Here is an 18,418-nt window from a genome sequence, read left to right on the forward strand (position 1 = left end):
TTTACAAAAAACATATATAAAAATCAAAAGACTTTGTCTTGTCATTTTTTTACACTATCCACGAATACTGCATTTATTTTATTTCATTTACATGTTCAGTTCATTACATAGTCCCTCTCCTGAAAAGTTTGTTAAAAATCATCTTTGTAGGCTGAATTGAAAGATCATTTAAGTAATATTTCTCAATATTGCACTCAAAATCCTCTTTTAGCCTTCATAGGCAGCCTCTATCTTAATTCATTCTAATACTTTCTTCTGAGGTTGGTGGTGGGAAGAAGAGAGGGGATTCCCTCAAAATTCAGTACACTGTCTAAGGTATTAGAGAAGGTCCTTAGTGTCCATGTCTTCCTGAGTGTCTAGTCCTCAAGAGGTGACAATCAGTCTCAACGAGTTTGGTCACGTGTTTCCCATGAATTTCATCACCTTCTCAAGCACATTGCTAATTTCAATGCACTAAAACCCCTTGTAGATATGTCTGAAATTGCAGATTCTGCAAATTGGGCTTCTTCTGGGGTCCCTCACCATGTAAGTCACCCTTCAAAAACATATTTAAGCCTATTTACTTAAGGTACTTTGTACAAAGACATTTACAATTTTACATTTATTTATATTGTATGTATTATAATACAGCCTAAAACACCTTTTGAAGACATGTTTCTGCTGAAGGTCAAATGTAGGTGAGGCAGCATTTGAGTTGGGATTGGCAATGCATGCAAATTTTGAATATTATCAAGAGAATAGCTGGTTAATTAAGTAAATGACACCTTGGCACTTCCTGCAACTAAGTTCTTGAATCCAATTCTCATATGGGTCAATTAGCATCACCCTATCCTGTCCTCCAACTGCAGCACTAATATCAACCAGACAATTTATGAATAACTGTTTGTTGCTTCTTGGTAACTAGGCCAAGGTAATATGAATGATTTCATGCCAACCATCAAACTTCCAAGGGAAAAAAATTCAAAACCTGTGCTCTACTAACATAGGAAATTATACCACATTTCATATGTGAACACATGCTTAGAGATACTAGCCTACAGATACAATAGATACTAGATTTACAAAGAAGAATAATTTGTATTCCACATGGCAGTTGAGAGCAACAAAATATTTATTATAACAAAATGATTTTATCAAAATCCCCCTTTTACATAAAAATTGTGTTAAGTATACTGAGCTTAGATTCTTTCTCTCTTATTAAACTTAACTGGGAGTAATTCAGCATTCTGCAAGATTAGATAGATTACTAAAACTGATCTCTAGTTCAGCAGTGCAATTAAGTCATAGTCTAGATTACCTGATTTAGTCCTTATTAAATAAGAGAATAGGAAGAAAAATCAGGTATCATGAAAAGTATATATCTTGTCATTTGAAGAAACTGCAGACACAAAGGAAACAAAATAAGTGGTTTGAAATCTCTACATATGTCAGTAACATTACAACCCCCGTGAACTTTGGAAAATGTGCTCACGATTCACATCACTGAGGAATGAACATCAAGCATTCACTGGGAAAATTAAAATTAATCCTACTCTGTTACATTCCTAAAAATAAAGTAGAACTGTAACTAGAAATGCCAAAAGTTAATCAAATTTGCAAAGCTGGAAATGGCAACACTATCATAATATTATAGAGACATTTGTTGCATATTGTATAGTGGACACTTAATTTTCAAATGTGTAGCATATATGGGGTAAATTTTCTAGATCTGCAAGGGAACTAGCAATGCTGTTGAATGAATTGAGGATTGGGGAAAAGAGAACAATATATGTAACACAATACTCATTAATATCTACAAATACTGTCCCATAACCCGTGTCTTTGAGAAGTGTTTTGCACTTGTAAATCATACCTTAAAGTAGACTCTTTCATTTATATAGTGATATAAGCCAAAAGATAATAGTTTATATTTAAAATGGCTAAAAATTAGCACCTAGAGTATGCGTTAAATATAGGCTTTTTTTTTTTTTTAAGTCATGCTTCTGTACAAGGGAGAAAAGAAGGGGAAAGAATGAGTGTCATATTACCACAGGCACGTGTAGGATTGGGATTTAGGGGTCTTTACAGTGTGCTCATGTTCACATGCTTGAGCTAAAAGAGTATGTGTCCCAGGATTGTGGGCTATGTAACTAAAATATGTGAGGTGGCAAAACTAGGTCACTGATACTTAAAAGTCACATAAAGAATTTAAGATTAATGAGATTAAGATGAAATTATAATATTCTGGATGCATGTGTATGTTTGTGTAGTTGCCTATGAGTCTGAGACTAAAAGTCACATGGTATCAACTCATTGAGGGCTTCAGTGGAAAACATTAGAGATCCTCACCTTACCATAAAATTTCATTTATTTTATTACTCATCAACCTTTATTAGTCATCTTTTTAACTCCAGGAAAAATGACCATATTTGGTGGTCTACTGGGGTTGGGGCAGATTCATATCAAGGAGAAAATAGAAATTCTAGACCCAGAGAGTGTAAATACCTGACTCTGAAATCATTTTCACTTATTCAACCTCTAACTATTGTGGCTCCACTCTTCTGCAGACACTAATTCCAAGTGCTGAATATTACCAGTTAGATCAAGTCTCAGCTCCCCTAGGGCTTGCATTCAAGTGGGATGCAACAGATTATAAACACAGGCTAAATCTCCAAAAGCTAGCTTTTAGAACATAGGAACACACATAACATAACAAACCAACATACCAAACATAAACACAAACATAACATAACAAACATAAGCACAGGGGGGAAGGGAATACAGGAATGGTGATGCATACGGGTGTGCAAAAGGCCTTTTGAATTAGGTGAAAATCGAACCTGGCAGAAGCCTCAATACAGTGTGTGTGCAAGTAAATCCAAGGCAGAGAGAAAAGTGAGTGAAAATATCCTGAAGTAGGAACGAAGTTGACATGTTTGAGAAAAAGCAGAGCAGAGTGGGGAAGGGAAGCTGTCAGAGGAGAGGGGACAGACTTGCACCCAACATGAGCGCCTCCAGAACAATAGAAGTGGAGCTCAAGAATTTCATGTCCAGTATGTAAGATGTATAAATCAGTGCAGCCCACTCCTGAATAAAATACATTCTAGCTTCCTACACTGACATATTTACTTTGCAAACAATCTAGAAGTCTGCTTGAATTTAGAATAGGACCTCTTAGTGTTATCACAAAAATACGGTGACACAAAGAGCTTGGTAGGGAGACCAGTTAGAATCTACTGCAGTTAATACACGTGGGATGATGGTGTGGTAGGGCTCGGTTGTACACATGAACAGCAAGACATGATAAGATTCTGGACATGTTTCAAAGGTAGATTACATAGGATTTGCTGATGGGCAAGACGTGTGACATCAGATAAAAAGAGAGATCAAGGATAAATGCAAGGTTTAGAACATAAGAAATTGTAAGAATAAAACTACCCTTTCCTTTTCAGAATGGGGATTGGAAGGTTTTTTGGACACACTAAAATCTGAGTGCTTTTTACATATCCAACTGTATATGGTGAGTAGGCTTCCAGATGTATTAGTCTGGAGTTCAGGGGAAAGTTTATGGCTAGGGTTAAGTATTTGGGAGTGCTCACTGAGCAGGTGCTATTTAAACCTGGTGTATTCAATTGTGAGTAATGGGTGAATTTGGTGGTCAGAACATGTGGATGGTCTCTTCAGTTTGCTCATATTCTCTCAGTAAAATAGGAAGGAAAATTATCTTCTGTGAGTAAGGATGGTAGGTGAGCTTTGGAAAGTTTGAGAAGAGCAGGCAAAGTATGAAACCACTCAGGAGCATGGATCAGAGAATGAAATCGGGGAATATAGAATTCCCACACAGCACTAAAGGCTTATATCTACAAACAAATGTATCTCCCTGAGGACAAACACTATATATTAACTTCCTTTGTGTGCCCACAATATTGATAGCTTATCTAGCATACAACATTTACTAAGGTTTTATGGAGTAAAATTAAATGAAAATGAGTGCTGCATCATGAGATTTATCCCTGACCTAATAGTTAATGGCTCAAGCTTATCTAGGATTCAATAACAGGGAGAAAATCTTTACATTTGATTTCCTGATTTCCCTTCATCACTAATGCTGGGACCTGGATACAGAGCCCTGGTGTTTGACAGTGTTGCACTGTCTTGTACATGATTTTTGTTGTATTCCTTGCTGTCTGTCCTTAGAGAGGAAGTTGCGAGCTTGGGTAGACTGCCTTTGCTTAAGTCATTTCCATGGGAGTCAACCGAGGTGATTCTAGGGACGAAAGCTCAGCAATTTTAGAAACTCCTTCCTGTGATTGCACTGCTGGTCTTAATCCTTCCGGCCCTTTCTAGTGTTCTACTTTCTCTTCCCTCTTTAAGAGTGCTTTCTCTCCAAATATTCTTGAAAATGGAAATGTCCCTTTTTTGTAGACAATTTCAGCTGAGAGAAAGCAAAACTAATAAAGAGAAACTTCTATCTTTCTGTTTCCTTTTTCCCTCTCCTCCCTTACATCACCTCAAGAACTCATTGTGTGGTACCGGAAATCTGAGAGCAGCTTGCCTAGGGGTGAGGGTATAATAATTATCTTTTATATATGCCCCTGGGTTTTTTTTTTTTTCTGAGCACCCCTGGTGAGGCTAGCTCAGGACCATTGAATCAAATTGAATTGTAATTTTAAATGTCACACTGAACTTAATTTAATGTAGTAATTAAAATGACTTATAGCTCAATCATTTTTCACTGTTCAATTTAGATACCCTTCCTTGCTTTCCCTTGTACTGAGTGCCTCACACATTGCACTGTGCTTAGCAGAGAGGAGAGTATTGAGAAGTATCATACTAGATCTTTCTCCTCAGGACATTTACAATGTTAATGGGGAGACAAGAAATGTATGCTTAAGATTTTTAAAAACCACTGTCAAATTTCTGTATAATAATGAAGTCCAGAGAATTACATTTTTGGTGTAGAAGAGTTTAACTTAAATGGTGTCAGTTAAATGGTGTCAGATGATGGAAAAGCATTCAAGTGGAAAAGTCCTGCAGGCGGTTGAAAATGTAGGACGGATGCTCAGAGAATGGTGAAAACGAGAGATAAAGATGAATTATTCTATCTCATAGAATTGGGTGGGTTTTTAAAGAAGCTTAACTATAGGGGGGAAAAAGGTAGTAGAGCATTGAAATTACTGAACACATTGGAGAGTTTTGAGTCAAACCGCGGATTAGAACCTGATTCCACATCTTTCATCTGAGTGTTATGGTACAAATCAGCTGCCTCCTCTGCGACTCTGAGTGGGAAAATAAAACATTTCTACCTTTGCAGTATATAAAATAAGTGCAAGTTGTCAAGCTATAAAATAAGTGTTGACTGTTGACGCCATCACAAAAGCAAGAGAAAAGTCTGTTAGTCAAGTAAAGTTTACCAGTCCTACTATAGAAAGAGAATCTAAGAGTCTTTACAGGGTCTCAGGTGGGGTCAGTCAGAGGAGGATATTTATATGTTATTGGGGTCTGAGATAAAGCAGGTATTTCAGATTACTCTAGATGACTTCTCTCCTTCAAAGAGGAAGATTAATTGGGTTTGGGAAAAGATTGTGACATAATAATTTAAAACTAATGGAAACAATGAGTTGAGGGTCTTGCAATGTAAACAATGCTTAATACAAAAGGTTTTGGGTCCGTTTACAGGCTATTATCTGAGGGGAGACTTTTTTGCTCAAATGAGCTAATACCTAGCTTGGAAAAAATAGCTTGTAAGAATTTCCTGAATAAAAGTAAACTTGTTTATTGATTTACACCTTTATTTATCTGGGTAAAATTTATGGACAAAATTGATGTCATGCAGCTTGCCTTTTGCTCAGTGAGACTGATTTTAGATGTCTGACTTCCATACGTGTAAGATACTAAATTTGTGCTATTGGAATCCACTATGTTTGTAAAAACATGTTATGACAGCAGTAGGAATGCAATACAACTGAAACCAGAAGTCCGGAGAGATTTTTAAATTTCTGTCCATATTGAGAATACTCTGCTCTTATGGAAGGATGGAAGTGCTTGAGATCAGGAGAAAGGGAGGGACACATTCCTACTAATGTGTTTCAAACCTGATTGTGCTATAGAATTACCCAGAGAACCTAAAACAAAATGTAGTAGGCAGAATTCTAAAAATATTCCCACAAACTTCCCATCCTCTCGTTATTTGATCAAACACCAATCTAGATACTGCAATGAGGGGAAAGTAAAAGGAGGAGATGGTTTTGAACTAACCAGTTGGGTTCGATGTAATCACATGGGCCTTCTGATTTGAAGAGGAAGGAGAAGAGTGAGATAGAAGGGCAAGGGAGATAAGCATAGGGTTGGTCAGAGGGATTTGATACCTGAAAAGGATTCAGTCAAGTGATGGAGTTAGGTGGGTCATGAGCCAGAGAATGTGAGTGGACTCTAGCATCTGGTAAGAGTTCACAGCTTAAAGCCAACAAGGACACAAGGACCTCAGTCCTCCCTATGCGAAGAATTGAATTCTGCCAACAATCTGAATGAACAAGGAAACGAATTCATCCCCCAAATCTCTAGATATGAACACATACCTGCTGACACCTTGCTTTTGGTCTTTGGAAATTCTAACCAGAGAGACGAGCCAAGTCCTGCTGTACTGGCCCATCTGATCTACAGAACTGTGAAGTAATAGATTTGCACTGTTTTAAACCACTGCCTGTGGTCATCTGTTATGAAAAGCAGTAGAAAAGCAATAAACAAACAAAACAGTACCTGAATCCCACCCCAGATGAATTTAAATACAAGCTGTTGGTAGGAGCTTGGGCATATATTTTTTCTTGCAAAAATTCCAATATAGTTTGTACAGCTGGAACCAAAGTTTAGGTGATCCACTAGTCCTTCCTTGGCAGGGTTTTCCTTGTTTGAGCACTCAAAGTCCTATGTCCTGAGAAAGACCTTAGTGTTGGACAACAGATACATTTGGTGAACCCAAAAGTCTTCCTATTTGAAGTCAAAGCCATACAGAATATATAAGAATGATTTTGTAATTCTACCTTTTAAACTCCCTGAAAATTCCTGTGCAAATCGTTTCTTTCAGAATGATTTCAAGAACTCATGCCCTGTCTTCCTAGAAGATGGTCCTGTGCATGTGGAACTTCTAGTTGTTCCAACATTTTTATGTCTGTGCCTGGAGCTGAACTGAAACTTTCACCAATATACTTAGTGTCCTTGCAGGAAATTTGGTATTGCCATTCACGCAGTTGTTATCAGCCGTTATGGGATGAAAGAGTTACTGAAACTTACTGTGTTATAGCTATACTAATGTTGGTCATTTCCAACCTCAGTTCTGTTAAGAAGCAATATCCCTTCATATTGCATTGAATCCTAGTTCATACATTTGTGAATTGTTTTCATGTGATTTGAAAGAAAATCAATATTCAATCTTAGCATGCACATGTATATACAGTATCATTAGATTGTATTTTTCTGTTTTCAATTTTTGGTGACTAAACTTTTATTGTAGTTTATCTTAATTATCAATACTTACTCATCTGTATTCAAACAATTAGTTCTCAAAAATTATTTTCTATAACGCACAACATATTATAGAAGCAGCTAGTTCCAACTATGCATAGCATAAGTGCTCCCCTCAATAATATCATTCTTCACATTTTATATTAATTTTTTCGCTAACCCATATTGAAAGAGGCAAATTTATTTACCTTTACCGCAGACTTTTCAAGGACACACACACACACACACACACACACACACACACTTGAAGGCAAAATTACTTGATATTTGCATATCAAGTAATTCTTGATAAATGCATCCTTAGCATAAAAGTGACAAATATATTGATTTAAAAGTTTACATGTTTACATACTAAAATAAGATTGAGGGGGAATATCATACATTAGAATAATTAGTATGTCAAATTGCTAACTTTGTGTGTGTAATCTAAATAAAACGAATAAAAACATAAAAGAAAGCTCTATAAGGAAGTACTGGTAGAATTTTTCCACTTAAAAATGACAATAGTGGGGTGCCTGGGTGGCTCAGTCGGTTGAGCGTCTGACTTTCGCTTAGGTCATGATCTCGCAGTTCGTGGGTTCGAGCCCCGCGTCGGGCTCTGTGCTGACTGCCAGCTCACAGCCTGGAGGCTGTTTCAGAGTCTGTGACTCCCTCTCTCTCTGACCCTCGCCTGCTCACGCTGTCTCTCTCTCTCTCTCTCCTAGAAATAAATTTAAAAAAAAAATGACAATAGTAAAGGCAATTAGAACATCAAGTGATTTTTGATAAAGTCGATAAACTCACCAAATAAAACTCTGATTAGAGTAATTATAGGCACTAAAATTAATACATCAATCTTCATTTTTCTCTGAGCATGCCTTATCTTATTTTTGCTTTATCACATTCTCAGCTAGATCTCAATAATCACTAAGTTTTGTACTTGATGCAAGTCCTTAAGGCAAAATATCTGCTTCAAAAATTGTTATACTTCTTATTAAATATTAAATTTTTCAAATTTACGTTCCATTTGTATATTTTATGCTTACTCTGAAAAACTGAAACATGAGGTTCAGAATTATATTTGTCTTTATGTCATATCCTTCTTCATATATAAATAAACATGATCCTTTTGGCTAAATTGATTTTTAGCTCAGGGAAATATAAATATAGAATGGATATGAATATCCTGTATTATTTTAACCAAAATCTCTCTCTAGCCTCAAGTAAGATTGATTGAATCATGTCTTTTTTCAAACTGGTTCCAAAAATAACCCAAAATTTCTTTTTTGAAGGACATTTATTTATTACAGACTCAAATCAAATCTTTTCTGAACAATTCAAGAGGGTTTCTTTTTCCTACCTTAGAGAGCATCATGCAAAGTTAATGTCATCTGACCAAGATAGTTCACACTTTTGAACACTCTCTAAATTTAGTATTTTATATTAAGTTGGATTCTCCATGCGTCTTTCCACAATGACTGTTCAAATGACCTGAAACTATTCAATTTGTTCATTGTGATCAGCATGGTCAATTTGCAAGACTGAACCTAATATGAATAAATTGGACTTGTTAACCCCATCTTCCACTTTGGTTATTTTAATAATCAGGGCTAGTGAGATGTTGAAAAAAGTAATTATATAAAGCAGCTCATTGTAGTGGACATACACAGAGTGAACCCTTATGTGTTATGCCCTTGAAAGTTCACTTACCTTGAGTGTGGTGGAAACTTTTAACTTGATTATGCCAACAGAATATGGGCAAAGGTTATGGAATAGTCACCCCTATGATTATGTTATGTTATATAAGAGCCCATCTTAGCACACTAAAGCCAGAGAGACTGCTAGTCTTTGAGAAGTACACTGTCATGATGCCAGAAGTCTGTGAGAGGACCTGAGAAAGGTCACATGACAGAAAACCTTGGATGGTCTCTGGGAGTTAAGAGCAGCTCCCAATAGCCAGCCAGCAAGAAAAGCAATACTTGTACAGTAGCAAGGAGATGAACTCTACTACTAATCACATGAGCTTGGAAGAGGATCCCACACTCCAGAAAGGAATTCAGCCTCATTGACACTTTGATTGTGAAAATCCTGAGCAGAAGACATGTCTATGTAATGCCTGGACTTCTGTTACACACACACTGTGAAATAATACACACTTACCAACTGCTGGTTTCAAACTTTATCATTTTGCCAATCTACTATGTGTAATATGATGTCATACTATTTTAATTTGCATCTGTCTAATTATAAACGAATCTGGACATCTTTTATGTACTTACAAGGCATTTTAATATAAATTTTTATTGAGGGGTGCCTGAGTGGCTCAGTCAATTAATCATCTGACTCTTGTTTTTGACTCAGGTCATGATTTCATAGTTCATGAATTCGAGCCCTGTGTCATGCTCTGTGCTGATGGTGCAGAGCCTGCTTGGGATTCTCTCACTCTCTCTTTATGCCCCTTCCCCATTCTCTCTCTCTCTCAAATATAAATAAATAAACATTAAAAATATATTTTTAGGGATAAATATAGAGTCAAATACAATTATTGGATCTGTAATGTCCAGTATTTATTGCTTTCAATCAAATATACTAAACATATACTGTTATTATTTCTATTTTATAAGCTAAATATATTAGTTATATTATATTTTATTAGTTAAATACATATTTTTCTTTTCAGTTTATTTGTATTCCAAATAAACAAGCAGTAAAGCAAGGATTAAAACATGCTTATTTATTTGGAGAGCAAATACATTGAAAAGAAAAAAACATATATATATTATAACCACATGAATATCTTGTCCTGAGGGGTTTCTTTCTATAATCTTCAATATTTGGTGACCTCAGTAAATATATACAAGTTATTCATTTATTTCAGGGTCTCTGGTAGCAAGCAACAGAAACAAGTACAGTACACTGAGCAAGCAAACAATCTTGAGTATATAGACTGGCTCACAGAACTTACAGAGAAGCTAAAAATCACATCATATTTAGAATAGAAAATGGATAAGTTTCAAGGGTATAACTAACAGAGACCAAGGGACACTCAGTCTGAGGTCTCCCTGCTGGGATTAATCAGCTCTCAGTGTTGAGTGCCTGTGTCACTCCACTCAAGATCCAAGAGAACATCTTGACACTTCTCATCAGGACTCTGCCCATTCTGTGGGTGTCAGGAAAAGGGGTGGAAGTATGAAAAGGCTAATTTGTATGAGTAACCAGAAAAAAAGGTCAAACGGATGTGATTCCAGCAGCTACAACAGATGTCTACTACATCTATAATGTTATTTTAATGACTTATTGGTATTCCACTTAATGGATTATTTAATCAATCACTTTCTGCTGGACATTAACTGCTTTCTAATTTTTGTCAGTTTATTCAACTTTGTAATTATTGGACTAGTAGCCAAGGCTTCCTAAGACATCCCATTGTGCTGCTTCAATGCGATAGGGATGATTTTCAGCTAAATGTCCATCAGAAAGTTTATATTAATTTTGGCACTTGGGTGGCTGAGTCAGTAAAAGCATCTGACTCTTGACATGGGCTCAGGTCCTCATCTCCAGGTCTAGGATCAAGTCCCCATGCGGCTCCTCTCTGAGTGTAGAGATTGCTTGGGATTCCTTTTCTCTCTCTCTCTGTCTCTCTCGTTCTCTCAAAATAATTGAATAAGCTTAAAAATGTTTTTACCAATATAAACTTGAATTCCTACTTGAAGGGACTATTTTCTAAACACACAAGACACTTGAATTGTTGTTTTATTTCATTGCCATGCTATTTGTGGTTCTTAGATCTCCAATTAGATTTAAAAAAAAATGTATGTGCTATTCATGATAAGTTTTTTCTTTTGTGTATGGTCTGGCCTAACTATAGGCTCAATTTTTTCACTAAAAAGTTTGTCTATTATTTATTGACTTACAAGAGGTCTTTAAATGTTTTTTTTAATGTTTTATTTAATTTTGAGAGCAAGAGAGTTAGAGCACAAGTGGGGAGGGGCAGAGAGAGAGAGAGGGAGACACAGAATCCAAAGCACACTCCAGGCTCCAAGCTGTCAGCACAGAGCCTGAGGTGGGGCTGGAACTCACAGATCACGAGATAATGACTTGAGCCGAAGTCAGAGTCTTAACTGACTGAGCCACCCAGGTGACCCTTTAAATGTTTTATATAATGCTTTGTATCTTGTATATATGGTAATTACTTTTAAGACTTTGTTGCCTCACTTCAGAACTCCCACTTCTGCCTAAATTGGTCAAAAAGAGGGCTTTGACCCTAGAATGTATTTGTGCTTAATAGCCCTCCACTGCCACATTTGCTATTCCCTACTTACCATCACAAGGAGGTACAGGGGAAAGCTGGCTTTTCACGTCAACCTTAGCTTCTTGCCTGAAACACACAGACATTGCCATGAGGTGATCTGATAGGCATTTCAAACTCAAATGTCCCAAACAGAATTATTGATTAACTAACTCTTTCTTCACGAAATCACTCCATTCCTTTCAAAAATATTTTGTCAAGGAGCGCTTCCCATCCATAGCTCTCTGTCCACTCCTCTGAGCCACAAGCTAAACTGGAGATGTTATTTTGAATCTTTTCAATGGCATGCTGATTTTTCCACAGTTAAGATTTTGTTTCAAGACTTCCTATTCAGATTGTGGCTCAATTGTGGAAAACATGTAATAATAAAAATAAATAGTGTCTATTCCAAATCCAGTCTAAGTTATGTAACACCAAAAATCTTCATGTAGGTTCCTGAACCCCCAGCACACTCTCTCTGATCTGGCCTTCATATCTCTGCAGGAGGTGCGTGGTCCTGCCTCGGACTAGATACCAATCTGGAGAGGTGGATACAAGTGTGGAGACTGTACCATGCAGAAGAAGTGCCCTGTGATGGGAAAAGCTTCCACCGCTGCTGCTTTCTGTGTCTAGTTTTCAGGAACAATTTAGATAGCAGAAAAGTGGCAATTCATGATGAAAAGATCTACTGCAAATCCTTCTGGGGAAAGAAGTATGGGCTCCAATGCTATGGTTATGGCCAGGGCGATACCACGCTCGACAGGGACTGGGATGCGAGGCAGGGTATCGAGCCAGAGGGTGTTCAACCTCATAGGCCTAGCCTACGACAAATCGAAACTCTTCTAAATGTTCTTAAAAATAACGGAAGTGCTGAGAGGTGCTCCATATGTGTGGATTTCACGCAGGATGCGAAGAAGATAATTAGAGCTGGAAAGCCCTGGCACAAACACTGTGCCGAGTGTGGGAAGAGACTTGAATCAACAACTTGGACTGAGAAAGAAGGTGAAATTTATGGCAAAGATTGCTATATAAAGAAATTTGGGGGCAAGGGATTTGGCCATGGCCAAGGAGCTTGGGTTCCTGCTCAGTACAAGTCTAAACCCAGAAGCGAGATTGCACAGTGAGAATCGGCACATCATCTAGACACAATAACCCAACACTAAACTACTGTGAAATTCTGCTAGCACGTAAGAACTGTCTGTTGCCCCGTACGTGGATAGGCTGGCTGACTCTTAAATAAGTAAATGCTTTATTTATCAGCATTTTCAAGAATTGTTTCTTTTACATTTGAAATAAAACTTAAGCTTGGAAAGAAAATCTCAATGTAGCTTTACTGTCATATAAAATCCACTTCTCTTAATATTTAAAGTATACATAAAATTGAGGTTTTGTAGGTTAAACATTAGGTCATCAAAATATTCACTTTTTTCCCTGATTTTTATTATATATATAAAGGTAAATTAGATCCAAATTTAAAATGACTATCATAGATACTATTTTGTAATGATTTAGCATGATAAAACCAATTGTATTTTGGCACTTTATCCTCATAAACTAGTTTATCTATCTATCTATCTATTTATCTATCTATCTACCTACCTATCTATCATCTATCATCTACTATTATTTAGAGAGAGAGAGAGAAGGAGAGCGAGGGCATAGGGACTTACCCATGTGGGCAGAGGAATACAGAGGGGCAGAGGAAGAGAGAGAGAGAATCTTGAATTGACTCCATGTCCAATGTGGAGCCAGAAGCAGGGCTTGATCTTACCACAGGAGGTCATTGACCAGAGCCAAAATCCAGAGTTGGAGCTTAATCCACTGAGCCATCCAGGCACCCCTACTCCCATAAACTCTTAATCTGAATATAAATATGCTACAAGAGTTTTCTAGTAAACTGTATCTGTTACCTGCAGGTAAGGTACTGACAGAGTTCTATTAGTAAAGCAAACTCTAATCTGGAACCAATTTATATAGATATTTAAAAGTACTGGAAGCACAATGGCCACAGTCAAACCAGCATATGAACTCCAGCTTTGAATGGTACTTGCTTAATAAAATATATGGATGATGGGGGCCTGGGTGGCTCAGTTGGTTAAGTGTCTGACTCTTGGTTTTGTATCAGATCATGCTCTCCCAGTTCATAGGTTTGAGCCCCAGGACAGAGCCTGTTTGGGATTGTCTCTTTCCCTGTCTCTCTGCCTCTCCTCTCCCTTCTCTCTCTTAAAATAAATAAATAAACAAAAAATGTGGATGTCATAATTTTCACTTTTGAAATAAAATAGAAATTCTGACATTTAAATGTTAATGGAAAGTTCTCATGTAGACTTTAGATAAAACATATGTAGTTTCAGTGTCACAGAATGAATATTTTTAAATTATTTCTTGATATTGTAATATGGAAATAATAGGCAGTGTTTTTAAACATTTACTTCTAAAAGATAACCTGAAAATAGTAAAATTGGCAATTAACAGTATTCATTTCAATCTATTTTCACAAAAAAGAAAACATATCAAGTCTACAGAAGTCAATACATATATAAATATAGATATATATCCATATATATCTATATATATACACACATATATATCTATATATATACATATATATCTATATATATACACACATATATATCTATATATATACATATGTATCTATATATATACACACATATATATCTATATATATACTTTTTTCATACATGTTTTTGAATAAATGCAAAGGCATAATTCTTAACTCAAAAATCTGCATTAATATCACAAATATTTTTGAAAAGAAATATTTCCTCATTTCCTTCCTGGACCAATCTGATAACTCTCTTGTCCTAAGCTTGTGAAATCCATTATATAGGTGAGGGTTTTACTATAGTTAATGGGTTGGCTTTGGCTTTCATGATTTTCTATAATTCCTATAATGAGCATTAGTATTATTTCAGGCTCCACTCCTGAGTCTTCATAAAAAGCATGGATTTTTTTTTTAAATCCTTGATCACTCTTTTCCTCCTTGACTCTCTCAAGTATCCCAACAGTACTTGGTTCAGAGTGTGAACTGCCAAGCAGCAAGTGAACCAGTTTTGAAATCAGAAGGTCCAGATTTATGCCTCAGCACTTTTTCCTAAAGAAGTGACCTATGGAAAAAACAGTATGGTGCAGTGCATTGAATAGGGGCTTTGGAAGCAGTGGAAATGCATTCAAACCCAGGTCATATCTCTTAACAGCTGCATAAACTTGGCAGGTTACTTAATCTCCTTGAACCTTGGTTATTTTTCTGTAGAACAGTGATTGATGTTTTATGCACATCATTGCTCTGCATCTTAACCAGGAAAACTTTCCGAAAGATCGGACCTGGAGAAAAGTTCTCAAAAAATGGCAGGTGTTTGCTACTTCCCTGACCTCCTGTACTACACTGTTCATCTTTATAAAACCTTTTTCAATGCTTATGTCATTGTACCCAAACATGCCATTTCCATGCTGTAAAGATATTGGCCCCAATCTTCTTCCCTCTAGCACACAGGCAGTACCTTTTGAATTCTCATTTTCTAAAAAGGAGGCATTTGTGTTTCCATCTGTCCCCCTTACAACCTTCCCCTAATTACAGCTGTCATACTCAGCTGGCTGTGCTCTCATTTCTATCTCATTAACTTTGGGAAGGTTTGTACTCTGTACTAAAGCCATAGTTATGTTTACTGGACAGTGTCCATGAAATGATTCTAAAAAAACACATACCAACAGAAGACACTTGCTTTCCTGAGGACTATGAATATTTTTCAGAATTGAGCAGAGAATGAGTAAAGATTTTACTTGTTACACTTGGGATCTAATGTCACCTATAGAGACTGTTGATGACATGACACCAAGAATAAGTTATATCTCTGCTTTTGATACCACACGCAATGCTTTTAACGTCTCCCCAAGACTTTCAGACTGTTTAGCATATACTCTTTCTATCAATGCCTCATTTTTACCAAGAAATACTACTCTCCAGAACCTCTGTTTCAATCAAATCAACCAGGGAATTTTCTGCTCTGCTCCTCTGGTTTGTTGTTCCTCTTCTTCCTATATTCATTATTTCCGCTTTCTTTGTAAAATGTTCAGCCCTCACCTATTATTTTTTTTTAATTCTCACTGGTTGTATTGTTTACAGAAATATGGAAATGTGGATAAATAGCTATTTTTTTTTTCAGAGATCTTTGTCCCACTGCCTTCTAGTCTCTTGTTACTGATATAATGTCTGCCACCAGTTTGACAATTGTTACAGTTTACTGGTCTTTTGTTTACTGTTTGGATCTACTGTGTCCTCTCTTGGCTCTAAGAAACTGGAAATCTCATAGAATTACGTATTCCCTAAGTCTTTTTGAAGTTGCTCCATAATTGTTTTGAACAATCACTAGGACCTTTTAGTCAGAGGCATAGATCCTTATTCACCAATGGAAAAAATAAATAATGCTGGATATTTTTTTCAGCTCTACTTTCTACTTTTCTCCGTTTTGGGAAATCTTGTAAGTCTAGTATCTTGTAAATTTCCGTTCTTGGGAAATTTCTCATTTCTTTTTCTTTTTGTTTCTGGGGATTTTTCTTAGCTTTCTCTTCTAACTCTACGGTTATTGTTAATTTTAGTGAATTCAAAATGGTCTTTGTTTCATGGATGCAATATCTCCTTTCAATCTTTCCAAGGGTAGATTTAAGTTTTTTTTTCACTCTTGTTATATTTTGTCCCTCAATTCCTTCTAAAAAAACTAAAGTAAAACTACCCTCTTTATTCTTTTCATAGTTTCTGTTTCACATTTTAAAGTAATCATGACTTTTGCTCACCAACTGACATTTTGAAGTGAGATTGTAGAAGGTCTGTTTGTTAGTGGTGTTTTGGTTGCAGGTTAGATGAGTGGAGAGTCAGCTATTTTGCTGTGGGACGCTTATTATTTTCTCCCAGAAGGTTAAATTGGGAAATAAAGTAGAAGGAGATAATTTTTTACATTTTCTCCATTAATTTCTATAATTTTGGTCTCACTTCTAACTACTTCCATGCATGATATTTGCCTTTGCTTCATCCAGGATTTTACTGCTAGGACTGCATCCCTTCTCAGAACAGACTTCCTATATCCTAACACTTTCAGGCCATGATTTCATTTGGGCTTACATTTTCATTTTCAGTCAACATTCATCTCTCCTTTCTTAATTCCACTTTTTTGTTGAAAATCTTTCATGTGCTATTCCCTATGTCATGAGGTGACTTGATAGTTCTATTTGTTCTACTTTACTTATTCCTTTACTGTCATTTTAACAAATATAAGAAGATATGAATGCATTTTTCCAATGTAACATTCTGACTTAGGTCTCTGAGAGTTTAGAAATAAACAGAAAAAAATGGCTGATGTTTTTATCTGGACCCAGAATTTCACAATTTGATACTTTACAGCGATTCTTAGTGAAAGGCAAGGTCATATCACAACTGCCTGGAAAGCTTGAATAGACTTATGCTCATCTCCTCTCTGCTTTTACTACACTGTCTGCGAGAGGGCACGTCATTCTTTCCAAGGAGAAGACTCTGATCAAGAGCAGAATACAAACATAACAAGGTAAGACAAGACTTGTCCGGGAACCTCAAATAACATTCCTCAAACTTGAAAATCACTGAATACAAAGATTAGTTTTATCTTATCTGTTCAATCTTAGCTAAATATACTCAGTCAGATCCTCCACTATTTTCTCTAATATTTAGCCTGATGGCACTTTTTCAGAGTTCTAATACCACATGGAAAATCTATGTTGCTAGGTGAATGGTTGATATTTCTGCTGCCTCTCTTCCAGTGTGCCCTAATCAAGGTCCTGTTGAAGAGTAAACCAGTTTGCTGCTTCTGGTTAATAATGCTCCCTAATCTCTCTTATGCTCTGCTTCCCTTGCTTCCCTTTTAAGGTCTATAGCATTTCTCTCTTGTTACTATGTGGAGACAGTAACCACTTTCAGGACAAGCTTTAATTATTGATAAAAGAAAGTAATTAAAATAGACTGTTTCTGGGATGCCTATGTGGTTCCATCTGTTAAGCTTGGGACTATTGATTTCGGCTCAGGTCATGATGTCATGGTCATGAGGTGAATCCCTGCAGGCTCTGTGCTGAACATGGAGTCTACTTAAGATTCTCTCTCTCTCTCTCTCTCTTTCTCTTTCTCTCTCTCTCTCCCTTTACACCTCCCTCACTCACACGCAAGGTCTTTCTCTCACAAATAAAATAAAATAAAATAAAATAAAATAAAATAATAAAATAAAATAAAATAAAATAAAATAAAATTCTTTCTTTGTAATTCTTAGCTGGTTTTGTTCTTAAGAAACTGGTGTTTACAAACCATTTTTTAATTCAGGAAGTATTCCAGGAAACTTCCAACTTAACTATCTAATACAAAATGGCTGAGAAAGAGCCTATAGAAACTTCGTATCTGTGGAAATTGATCACAAAAGACTAAGCTAGGGGGCACTTGGGTGGCTCAGTTGATTAAACCTTGGACTCTGGCTCAGGTCATGATCTCACAGTTTCTGAGTTTGGGACCCAAATCATGCTCACTGCTGTCAGCTCTGAGCCCACTTCAGATCCTCTGCCCCTCACCCCCACTTCTTCCCCACTCATGTTATATCTCTCTCAAAAATAAACATCCAT

General features: G+C 36.5%; 1 pseudogene; it reads left to right on the forward strand.

Moving 5' to 3' along the window:
- The first annotated feature begins 471 nt into the window (after positions 1–471).
- Positions 472–12,891, forward strand: LOC144225301 (cysteine and glycine-rich protein 2 pseudogene; annotated as a pseudogene).
- The last annotated feature ends 5,527 nt before the right edge of the window (positions 12,892–18,418 follow it).

The sequence above is a fragment of the Crocuta crocuta genome, unplaced genomic scaffold (assembly GCF_008692635.1).
Source record: "Crocuta crocuta isolate KB4526 unplaced genomic scaffold, BGI_CrCroc_1.0 scaffold378, whole genome shotgun sequence".
Taxonomy (NCBI): domain Eukaryota; kingdom Metazoa; phylum Chordata; class Mammalia; order Carnivora; family Hyaenidae; genus Crocuta; species Crocuta crocuta.